Source organism: Mobula birostris, chromosome 3 (assembly GCF_030028105.1).
Source record: "Mobula birostris isolate sMobBir1 chromosome 3, sMobBir1.hap1, whole genome shotgun sequence".
NCBI classification, from domain to species: domain Eukaryota; kingdom Metazoa; phylum Chordata; class Chondrichthyes; order Myliobatiformes; family Myliobatidae; genus Mobula; species Mobula birostris.
In genome coordinates, this window is record NC_092372.1 from 84831008 (window position 1) to 84843153 (window position 12146).

Consider the following 12146-nt stretch of genomic DNA (forward strand, 5'->3'; position numbering starts at 1 on the left):
ACAATCACTTCCTCTGGTAATTCAGTCCATATACTGTCCTTGGGATGAATCTCTGCCAGTGTTTTATTTTCATTCTTTTTTTTCCCTTTAGTTGGGTTCTTTCGGGTTTCTTGCTTTATGGCTACCCGTGAGCAAGCAAACCTCAAGGCTGTATAATTTATACATTCTTCGATAATAAACTAATCTTGAGTCTTGAATCTTGTCAATAAAAGCTGCTCATGTGGAAGCTGATCAAAGGACTTACTGAAGTTTACATAGACCATGCCCACCACCTTGCCCTCATTAACATTAGTTATTTCTTCAAAAATCTCAATCAAATTCATTATTCATGAGCTCCCAAGCACAAAATTATTTTAAATTTCCAGTTGCTACAGTTACTTGCTTGTATATTAGAGTCTTCAAATAGTTAATTAGTACATCAGTCAACTGTGAGATGTGATCTATGACCAGGAGATGTAAAATGATCATCTTGAATCCTTGGTTTATTGGCCTTCTTTCCTCCAAAATTTATGGACCTTCATTAACTCGGTACACATCCCTCAAAGCTATTTCTAATAACACAGTATTGCAATAAGCATATATTTGATGCATTTTCTTAAAAACACTTCATTCAGCAGACATATTTGATTGTTTAGTTTCTTATAACAATAAACAGCCTGCCAAAACATCAAGAACAGTAAGGAGAAGCAGTAAAATTGGGGTTTCAGAAAAAAAACAGAAATGAAAGCTGAGAAACATGAGAAGACTTCAAAGAAACTATGTAATGTGAGCAAATTAGTGGGCGTATGACTTAAAGGTTATTATTTTGAATTTGCTAATGCCTGCACCCAACAAAATATGTAAATGAGAATCAGGTTTAATATCACTGGCATAGGTTGTGAAATTTGGTAACCCAGTGGCAGCAGTACAATGCAATACATGAACATATAGAAAAAAGTAAATTAATGAAGTACAATAAGTATATTAAATAGTTAAATTAAAAATAGTGCAAAAATATTCATTTATGGCAAGTAAAATTAAGAGGATACGTGCTATTCTTGATCAAAATTGCCTCACTTAATCTGCAGATTTCACCATATACTTCTATAGCTAGAAAAAAAATTTCAGCCCACTAGTTATCACCTTCATTTGCAACAAGATGGCTTATATTAATTTTAGTTTATTAGCAGCAGTAGGAATTAGAAATTCATACCAACATTGAATTATCATTAGGTGATCACTTTTGGTGAATCAAATAACATTGTCTAACTTCATTTCCACTGAGGAATAGGAAAATCCCAGGCCACATGACTATTTGAGATGTCTATGATAGTTAGAAAGTGTAAAGCTGCTTTAAAATACTGTGTAATCTGATGAAGGAGTTAAGAATGCATTTTATTTTTAATGCTTTAATTTGACTTTTACTTTGATCTTTCCACACATGGCTACCTTCTTTGTTAGAATCGAGATAAAAGGCAAGCAAAAATTTACTTTAAAAATAATATCAGAGGAATGGCACACATCCCACGCAGACTTGCCTCAAACATTAATGGGTCATAGTTTTGGAAATACTTACTGCATTGCAAACGGCTCGATTAATTTTCAAAGGATGATGAGTAGAAATTGCTTTGTGCATACACTTACTTAAATTATAAAAGCCAAGGTCTGCCAAAATGCCATGTGTGGTTATATTGGTAAATTTAATTTTTCTCATGGTTAGATTCCAACACAAAGTCAACGATTTATTTTTCACAATTTGAGGGAAATATGCAAAAAAGAATGTGGCATAGAAAATTGATCCATCAGCAGGCAAAATTCTAATATTAATGTAGTTTGTTTAGGAAAATTGTGTTACCATTTAGATTTCATCAGCAATCCTTTCTGGTTGAAGACATGCCATTTAGAATATTGGCCAAAGAATTTGTTCTCAATTCATCCGAACATGGTTAATGTCTTCTTGCATACCTAGTTGCATTCTTTGTTTCCTCTCTTACAAACATGTCAAAGTTCCTGGTTGCAAACTACAACGCTACTTGAATATCACAAAATACCCAGAAGCATGTCACACTATATTCCATAGTGAGAAATGATTTACACTGGTGACTAATGGCCTGTTTCTCTGCTGTATAAGTCTTTGAAGTATTTACCCCTGAATCTGTGGGTGCATCCCTGACTCCCAGCAAATGTGTATAAGTATGGGGTAATCTCTCAGTTTGAATTACCGTACAGTGAATTTCCATTTAGTATTATTAGCCACAGCCAGTATAACTTACTCCATTTTAAATAAAATTGGATTCTACATCTGTTCAACTAATGAAGAGCTGCAGCAAACTAATTCACAAACGCGAGAGAATCTGCTGGTGCTGGAAATCCAAAGCAACACACACACAAAATCCTGGTGCAAAACAAATAGTACCTTATCATCAGGATCCAAGTTCCAACTTCTGCGTGAGGTTTGATTCAAGGAGAGGGTGGGTTTGGATAACCTCGTGGGCTTGGTGGGGTTAAGGGCTGAGGTGGGGTATGGTATCATTAGTTACTTTGCCAGGTAAACCAGCCATGGGATGACTCTGTAAGTGAAATAGGCCAACTACATTTATGATTAATATTTCAGGTTTCCTTGTGGGCCACAGGGAGCGAGTGTGCTCCGCTGGGCCTCACAGAGAAACCCTTCTTCCTTTGCATGGAGCAGATCCCAGGTCCCACAACCCACATTGCCTCAGTCACATCCATTGCCCTATTTGCACACAGGGAAACTCCAAAAAGTATCTCAAGTATCCATGATGCTGAGATACATCCTAGGATGCGCTTCGCCACATCATCATAGAACCATAGAACCATAGAAACTACAGCACAGAAACAGGCCCTTTGGCCCTTCTTGTCTGTGCCGAACCATTTTCTGCCTAGTCCCACTGACCTGCACACGGACCATATCCCTCCATACACCTCCCATCCATGTATCTGTCCAATTTATTCTTAAACGTTAAAAAAGAACCCACATTTACCACCTCATCTGGCAACTCATTCTATACTCCCACCACTCTCTGTGTGAAGAAGCCCCCCCTGATGTTCCCTTTAAATTTTTCCCCCCTCACCCTTAACCCATGTCTTTTGGGTTTTTTCTCCCCTTGCCTCAGTGGAAAAAGCCTGCTTGCATTCACTCTATCTATACCCATCATAATTTTATACACCTCTATCAAATCTCCCCTCATTCTTCTACGCTCCAGGGAATAAAGTCCTAATCTATTCAACCTTTCTCTGTAACTGAGTTTCTCAAGTCCTGGCAACATCCTTGTAAACCTTCTCTGCACTCTTTCAGCCTTATTTATATCCTTCCTGTAATTTGGTGACCAAAACTGAACACAATACTCCAGATTCGGCCTCACCAATGCCTTATACAACCTCATCATAACATTCCAGCTCTTATACTCAATACTTCTATTAATAAAGGCCAATGTACCAAAAGCTCTCTTTACGACCCTATCTACCTGTGACGACACTTTTAGGGAATTTTGTTTCTGTATTCCCAGATCCCTCTGTTCTACTGCACTCCTCAGTGCCTTACCATTAACCCTGTATGTTCTACCTTGGTTTGTCCTTCCAACGTGCAATACCTCACACTTGTCAGTATTAATCTCCATCTGCCATTTTTCAGCCCATTTTTCCAGCTGGTCCAAGTCCCTCTGCAGGCTCTGAAAACCTTCCTCACTGTCTACTACACCTCCAATCTTTGTATCATCAGCAAACTTGCTGATCCAATTTACCACATTATCATCCAGATCATTGATATAGATGACAAATAACAATGGACCCAGCACTGATCCCTGTGGCACACCGCTAGTCACAGGCCTCCACTCAGAGAAGCAATTCTCTACCACCACTCTCTGGCTTCTTCCATCGAGCCAATGTCTAATCCAATTTACCACCTCTCCATGTATACCTAGCGACTGAATTTTCCTAACTAACCTCCCATGCGGGACCTTGTCAAAGGCCTTACTGAAGTCCATGTAGACAATATCCACTGCCTTCCCTTCATCCACTTTCCTGGTAACCTCCTCGAAAAACTCCAACAGATTGGTCAAACATGACCTACCACGCACAAAGCCATGTTGACTCTCCCTAATAAGCCCCTGTCTATCCAAATGCTTGTAGATTCTGTCTCTTAGTACTCCCTCCAATAACTTACCTACTACTGACGTTAAACTCACTGGCCTATAATTTCCCGGATTACTTTTCGATCCTTTTTTAAACAACGGAACAACATGAGCCACTCTCCAATCCTCCGGCACTTCACCCGTAGACAACGACATTTTAATTATTTCTCCCAGGGCCCCCGCAATTTCAACACTAGTCTCCTTCAAGGTCCGAGGGAACACCCTGTCAGGTCCCGGGGATTTATCCACTTTAATTTTCCTCGAGACAGCAAGCACCTCCTCCTTTTCAATCTGTACAGTTTCCATGGTCTCACTACTTGATTCCCTCAATTCCATAGATTTCATGCCAGCTTCCTTAGTAAATGCAGACGCAAAAAACCTATTTAAGATCTCCCCCATTTCCTTTGGTTCTGCACAAAGCCGACCACTCTGATCTTCAAGAGGACCAATTTTATCCCTTATAATCCTTTTGCTCTTAATATACTTGTAAAAGCTCTTTGGATTATCCTTCACTTTGACTGCCAAGGCAACCTCATGTCTTCTTTTAGCCCTCCTGATTTCTTTCTTAAGTATTTTCTTGCACTTCTTATACACGTCAAGCACCTGATTTACCCCTTGTTTCCTATACATTTCATACAACTCCCTCTTCTTCTTTATCAGAGTTGCAATATCCCTTGAGAATCAAGGTTCCTTATTCCTATTCAATTTGCCTTTAATCCTGACAGGAACATACAAACTCTGCACTCTCAAAATTTCCCCTTTGAAGGCTTCCCACCTACCAATCACATCTTTGCCAGAGAACAACCTGTCCCAATCCACGCTTTTTAGATCCTTTCTCATTTCTTCAAATTTGGCCTTCTTCCAGTTCAGAACCTCAATCCTAGGACCAGATCTATCCTTGTCCATGATCAAATTGAAACTAATGGTGTTATGATCACTGGAACCAAAGTGCTTCCCTACACAGACGTCTGTCGCCCTAATTCGTTACCTAACAGGAGATCCAATATTGCATCCCCTCTAGTTGGTCCCTCTATAGATTTAGAAAACTTTCCTGAACACATTTTACAAACTCTAAACCATCTAGACCCCTAACAGTATGGGAATCCTAATCAATGTATGGAAAATTAAAATCCCCTACCACCACAACTTTATGTTTCCTGCAGTTGCCTGCTATCTCTCTGCAGATTTGCTCTTCCAAGTCTCGTTGACTATTGGGTGGTCTGTAATACAATCCCACTAATGTGGCCATACCTTTCTTGTTTCTCAGCTCCACCCATAAGGACTCAGTAGACAAGCCCTCTAATCTGTCCTGCCTGAGCACTGCTGTAATATTTTCCCTAACAAGCAATGCTACTCCCCCACCTTTCATTCCTCTGCCTCGATCACATCTGAAACATCGGAACCCTGGAATATTAAGTTGCCAGTCCTGCCCCTCCTGTAGCCACGTTTCACTAATTGCTACAACATCATAATTCCACGTGTCAATCCACGCCCTCAACTCATCCGCCTTCCCCGCAATACTCCTAGCATTGAAATATATACACCTCAGAGGATTTTTACCAGCACTCACAACCTTTCTATCAGTGGATTTGCTTAAACTTTCAACGTCATTTATTTTCACCCCAGCCACACTGTCAGCTCTGGCACTCTGGTTCCCATCCTCCTGCAAATCTAGTTTAAAGCCTCCCCAATAGCACTAACAAACCTCCCTGAAAGGATATTGGTCCCCCATTACATCAGTGATGTAATCTGGGGTCATTGGGTGTTTCAGGTATTTCAACATCAGATACTTTTGCACAGGCGACCCAGCCAGAGTTGATTAGGTCATGGCTTGTGTCTCCACAGCATTGGTCTGTGGGTCACATCTCTTGATCCATAGCCATCTGGAGGCTCGATCAGCAGCTTCTGTGATGCTCCCGATGGCTGTTTTCTTTTTGCAGCCCCCGTAATTTTGCCAAGAAGAGAGTAGGTTCTGCACAGTAAGCAGCCAGCAGAACCTCTACACCCCACCTCTATGGGTGTGCACCCTTGTCTCTGGCATCTGCTCTACCAGTTCCTGGTATTTGGCTTTCTTATGCTCAAACACGTCCTCAATCAGGTCCTCCCAAGGAATTGTTGGTTCTCCCATGACCACCTGCTTCGAGGTTGCTGACAGAATGACCATGTCAGGCCTCAGGGATGATGATGCGATGAAGTCAGGGAACTTTAATTGCTTGTCGTGATTGACTTTCAGTTGCCAGTCAGACGCCATGGTGAGCAAGCCTACTGGTGATTTGGCTGAGGCTGTGTAAAGTGCGGCAAAAAGCTGTGAATCACAGCTCCCTTCCACTGACCAGACTGTTAAACCGGACAGATGTGGGGAACCAGTCTATTATTTAAACATAACATTGCTGTAAAGATCAGCAACTCCTCCATGTCACAAACCTGCTGGGTTCTTTGCTTGCAACTTTCTCCTGGCATGCCCCATGGCTCCCCATTAATAGAGCAGTCTTTGCCTTTGCTGCAGGGCTCTAGAAGGGATAGAGGTCATAACAATGTTGATATAATTACTTAGTGGGAACACGGGAGTGGAGATTGTCCATTCTACTGTTAAAACTTAGTCTACCATTCAATTTCTTCCTGGCTGATCTTAATTCCATCTGCATTCCACAGTCCCATATTTCATAGTGCTGTCATATAACCATGAACTAACTAGATGTTGCAAACAACAGGAATTCTGCAGATGCTGGAAATTCAAGCAACACACATCAAAGTTTCTGGTGAACGCAGCAGGCCAAGCAGCATCTGTAGGAAGAGGTGCAGTCGACGTTTCAGGTCGAGACCCTTCGTCAGGACTAGATGCTGCAAAGTTCTGTTGATCTTGTTTTAGCAGATTTCACATACAAAAAGCTTCTGATTTCTATTTCTCTTTGCATGATTATACCTTTTTAACATTACAGATTTTAGGGTTTACCTCCTTGCTAAAGATTTCCCTTCCAAAGTAATGCTCTCTAACTAACCAATTGATTATTTTACGATCAACAATCTTTTATTCTCAAGTGAATACATTGAAGAAATATAAGACTGCACAACCTGTACTCATTTCAAGATTAAGTTTGACTATGTTGCCAGAAATTCATCCTGACCAGTAGCTTCAAAGGTGCTACGTTGTGAAGGCAGTATGTTAAACTCTGTCACCATGGAAATGAATTTTGAATGCAGAACAGAACACAACCAACATGGTGCATTTCTCTTCTGGGATTCAGTTACTAGGCATCTGAGAGTAAAGGAGAAAAATAATGTTCAAAGCACCTGGTACAACAATGAAAATGAGTGCCTATATCATTGAGTTATTCAAAGTAGAAACGTAAAAATGATGGACTTTCTGTCTCTGTCATTTTCAGTATTTTCCTGCCTGCTGTATAGATGGACAGCAGTGACTGGAAGCCAACAGAGGTGTAGAAAATGCTTAGAAAAGCAAGTTATATGTTGGTCTTTGCATAATGCCTTGGTTAAGATTTTTACTGCTATGATGTAAGTATTTCATCCTAGCAGTTCTGTAAAAGCTTTTAACATATTTGGGCTTTTGGCTAAAGATAAGGGGCTAAGATGTTCAACTTGGGAATGTTGTGCCAGCCAGTCAGGATGGTGAAATTGAGAGAGGTTCTAGAGAAAGCTGTGTGGAAAGAAATTTATGACGGACACTGGTGGGGTTGGACGTCTTTCTGGCAGGAGCTGCGGAGAGAACAGCAGGAAAGATGGCCAAGGATGCATTGGGAAGAGAATCCTTGTTGCACAAGGTGCTTTGTGCAGATGAATGGCTCCAAGGAGGGAGGGCCGATACTCGCAAGAGCACCAGTTTGTTCGATGTGAATTTTGAGCGATGTTAGGGATGTGGTGTCTGTGCTTTCACACAGACTCTGAGTTCAGTGCATGAGTTAAAGACGACTCCAGTATGAGCTCCAACTATATGTGTGTACTTGGACTGGGTTAACTGTAAGGGGCTCTTTTATTTTTTTTGCTTTTCTTTTTCCTGCTAACTTTTTGATAAACTGAAATTTGTAAGTATACTTTCTTTATAATTTAATGCAGTGTATGATCTATTATTTCTTGCCGACCGACAATTAAGTAAAGGGAGTATTTACACAGCATTCATTCAAATCAAAGTTTCTTTAATTGGAACCTCATGATGTCCCTGTTTGGCTGAATTCCAAATCATACCAACCCTAGATATATATTGCTTATGAAAGTTGGCCTTCTCACTGTTGAGTCCCATGGCTGTTAACGGGGCTGGCAATGAGCCAAGTTTTGCATACGAGCCCGGCAAGGGGACTTCATTTGTAACAAGAGGATTTGAGTAAGAAGTAAAGATACACATGATGTTGGTGTGCTTACATCTAGAGTATTGTGTTCAGCTGTGGTCTTCTTAGCTATGAAAGGATATGCTTTCTATAACATGAATTGCAGCAAAATTTGGTCAGGCAGGATCCTGGGATGCTGGGACAGTCATATGAGGAATCAATAATCCAGGTATTCACTACAACTTCGAAGAATTAAAGGGGATCTAATTTGAATCTGCAAAGTTCTGATAGATTGGATGTGGGGAGAGCATTTCCTCAAGCTGAGTGTCCATGATGAAGGGGTCTCAATGTAAGGATACAGGATAAAATGTTTAGGATTGACAATGGGATTAGTGTAGATAGTTATCATTGTCAGTATAGAAGAGTTGTGCTGAATGGTCCATTTCTGTGTGTACAACTCTACGACTCTATAGTGACTCACACAAAATGCTGGAGCAACTCAGCAGGTCAGGCAGCATCTATGGAGAGAAATAAACTGTTGATGTTTGGGACCGAGACGCTTCATCAGGTCTGGAAAGGAAGGGGGAAGAAAGCAAAATTAGAAGGTGTCTATGATTCTACTTTATGTCTCCATGCCATGAAGAGAAATTTCTTCACTCAGTGAGTATTGAGCTTATGGATTCCTCCAGCACAAAGTGTCATACAGTTCGAGTTCCCTAAGATGCTTGGTGTGGAGTTAGTCAGATTTCTGGACTCAAAAGGTATTAAAGTACAAGGAAGGGAATATGGTAGTGAGGGTGGTGATCAATCAGGATCACACTAAGTATTGGAGCAGACCAAGAGCCATATGACATACTCTTCTGTGCTTCCCATGCTTCTTCCACAACTCGTAAAAAACTTTATAAAACCTTCGTAACAGATCACATCTATTTCATTCTCCATATGATTGAAAATATCAATAAACCAGAGAAGGAATGAGGAGTTCTGAAGGCAGATATTGAAGTTTGTAGACAGATTATTACAATGGGAATCATCTTGCACCAGCATGAACATGTGCCAAAGCTGATTTTCAATTGTTTTGTTCTCCAATCAGGAGAGATATTTCTACTTGCTGGGAAGAAGAGTACTAAATGCTATCAATACAACACGACTTGGCATGGAATCTAAAACTTCGGCAAACTTCTATGGATGTGCAGTGGAAAGTATATTGATTGGCTGGATCACAGCCTGGTATTGAAACACCAAAGTCATTGAATGGAAAATCCTACAAAAAGTAGTGGATATGTCCCAGTCTATCATGGGTAAAGCACATCTACATGAAATACTGTCACAGGAAAGCAGCATCCATCATCAGGAACCCCCACCGCCCAGGACATGCACTCTTCTTGCTGCTACCCATCAGGAAGAGGTACAGGAGCCTCAGGACTCACACCACCAAGTTCAGGAACAATCACTATCTCTCAGCCATCAGGCACTTGAACCAAAGGGGATAACGTCACTCAACATCACTTGGCCCATCATTGAACTATTCCCACAACCAATGGGCTCACTTTCAAGGACTCTTCATCTCACGTTCTTGATATTGATTACTTATTTATTTATTATTATTATATATTTCCTTTTGTATTTGCACAGTTTGTTGCCTTTTATTGTGTTGACACCCAAGTTGGTGCGCTCTTTCATTGATTCTGTTATGGTTATTATTCTATGGGTTTATCGAGTATGCCTGCAATAGAATGAATCTCAGGGTTGCATATGGTGACATATATGTATATTGATAATAAATTTATTTTGAATTTTAAACTTAAATCAACAAAAGTAAAAAAGATATTGAGAGAATAAAAATTTCTTATCCAGAAAGTGGTGAATTCCCCAAATTTACAATGGTGGTTGTGGTGAAATTCACCTCAGAGAATGGTAAAGGCTCTGGGATTATTACCCTGATAAGAGCAAGACATGAAGAGAAGAGAGGTGCTTTGAGCAAAACATAAATAATGAAATGAACTGATGGCATTGAATCAACACACATAAAAGTTGCTGGTGAACGCAGCAGACCAGGCAGCATCTCTAGGAAGAGGTGCAGTCGATGTTTCATTGAATGCATTGAATGCCTGCTTCTAATCTGTTGATATTATGGAGCCCATAACACATTTGAAAAAGTGCCTTACATGAGGCAGATTAACAAGATAAAGTCCTATGGTGTTACAGGAAATACACTGGCATGGACAGAGGAATGGCTGGCAGGCAGGAGTAGCAAGTGGGAATAAGGGGGGCCTTTTCTGTTTGGCTGCTGGTGACCAGTGGCGCTCCTCAGGGGTCAATATTGGGATGGCTGCTTTTCACATTGTTTATCTATGATTTGGATTATGGAATTGATGGCTTTGTGGCAAAGTTTGTGGATGATACAAAGATAGGTGGAGGGGTAGGTAGTGTTGAGGAAGCAATGCGATTGCAGCAGGACTTAGACAAATTAGAAAATGGGCAATAAAGTGGCAGATAGAATACACAGTTGAGAAATGAACGACAATGCATTTTGGTAAAGGGAACAATGGTACGGACTATTATCTAAATGGGAAGAAGGAATAAATATAAGAGGTGCAGAGGGACTTGAGAGTCCTCGTGCAAGACTCCCAGAAGGTTAATTCACAGGTTGAGTCTGCCGTAAAGAAGGCAAATTCAATGTTGCGACTTATTGCAAGGGGGATAGAATACAGAAGCAAGGAAATAATGCTGAGCCTTTATAAGATATTAGTCAGGCCACACTTGGAGTATTATCAACAGTTTCTGGCCTCATATATCAGAAAGGATGTGTTGTCACTGGAGACAGTCCAGAGGAGGTTGATGAGGATGATTCCAGGAATGAAGGGATTAACATATGAGAAGTGTTAGGTAGCTTTGGGCCTGTACTCACTAAAATTTAGAAGAATGCCGGGGGATGTCATTGAAACCTATGGAATGTTGAACGGACTAGATAGGGTGGATGTGGAGAGGATGTTTCCTATGGGGGGGAGGGTATCCAGAACTAGAGGGCACAGCCTCAAGATTGAGGGGCGACCTTTTAGAACAGAAGTAAGGAGGAATTATTTTAGCCAGAGAGTGTTGAATCTGTGGAATGCTCTGTCACAAACTGCAGTGGAGGCCAAGTCTGTAGGTGTATCTAAGGTGAAAGTTGATAGCTTCCTGGTTGGCCAGGGCATTAAAGGATATGGAGAGAAGGCAGGTGTATGGGGTTGAGTGCGATCTGGGATCAGCCCTGATGGAATGGTGGAGCAGGCTTGATGGGCTGAATAGCCTAATTCTGCTCCTATGTCTTATAGTCTTATGGTCTAACCCTGACTCTGTGATCCATCACTTAGGAGCAAATTTGGAATATTATGTCATTCCAATTCAACACGAACGATAATTGGATGGAACTGATTCACTGGTACTACTGTTTCTAAAGCTGCATCGGTTGAATTAATTGATTTCAACCATGCATGATATTTACTTAATCATCTATACTGCTATCTGATACTGAATCCTGTTTTCCAAAGTTGTGTAACATCTGCTCCAGCTAAGATAAATGATTATCGATATGTTTGTGGAAACAGGACACCGAACCTTTCAATATGAATGTCGGTCTACAGCATTTTAGGACTATGTAAAATTTGGCAAAACTCATTTTACATTGGGTTGTATTGTCAAGTTGGTTACTATTGCTAAGCCCATTAAATAATCAGAACTGTGTAGTGAG